The following is a 915-nucleotide window of genomic DNA, read 5'->3' as shown; positions in this document are numbered from 1 at the left end:
CGGGTTCAAGTGGTTCTCCTGCCAATTTTTGTATTTTAAGTAGAGACAGGATTTCACCATGTTGGCCAGGCTGGTCTCAAACTCCTGACCTCAGGGGATCTGCCCACCTTGGCCTCCCAAAGTGCTGGCACTATAGGCATGAGCCACCATGCCTGGCCTGATAGAGTTTTTACTATTAGAAGAAACCACAGGAAGCTACCATTCAAATAGATCAAACATCAGCAACATATTAAAATATCAGCAATTTCACACGTTCAAGTTTTTTTTAAAAAAAGAGAGAACACAATTGATTCAATTTCTAGGCCAGCAACCAAGGAAAAAGCAAAGAATGAAAGATTTTATCATCGCATAATAATAGCAAGATCTTACATTTCTATTGAGCTTTGAAGATTACAGTCCAGGCGCGGTGGTTCACATCTGTAATTCCAGCACTTTGGGAGGCCGAGTTGGGTGAATCACAAGGTCAGGAGTTCAAGACCAGCCTGGTCAATATGGTGAAACGCCATCTCTACTAAAAATACAAAAATTAGCCAAGTGTGGTGGCAGGCACCTGTAGTCCCAGCTACTTGGGAGGTTGAGATGGGAAAATCGCTTGAACCCAGGAGGCGGAGGTTGCAGTGAGCCAAGGTCACTCACGCCACTGAACCCCAGCCTGGGTGACAGAGTGAGACTCAGTCTCAAACAAACAAACAACAACAACAAAGATTACAAAACACATCAATATACATTGTCTTGTTTGATCTTTAAACAATCCTATAATTGTAATTAAATTGTAATTAATATATCAGAAAATTGTAACTCTTGAGAAATCCAGGATGACATAAATGAAGCCTAAACACAGCTTTAATTTGCCAAGTAATGGGTGGAGAAGGGATCGGAAGTCAGGCTGACTGACCCCACGTCCTCTCCTTCCAT

The sequence above is a fragment of the Mandrillus leucophaeus genome, unplaced genomic scaffold, assembly GCF_000951045.1.
Source record: "Mandrillus leucophaeus isolate KB7577 unplaced genomic scaffold, Mleu.le_1.0 Scaffold939, whole genome shotgun sequence".
Classification (NCBI taxonomy): Eukaryota; Metazoa; Chordata; class Mammalia; order Primates; family Cercopithecidae; genus Mandrillus; species Mandrillus leucophaeus.
This window is presented reverse-complemented; position numbering follows the sequence as displayed.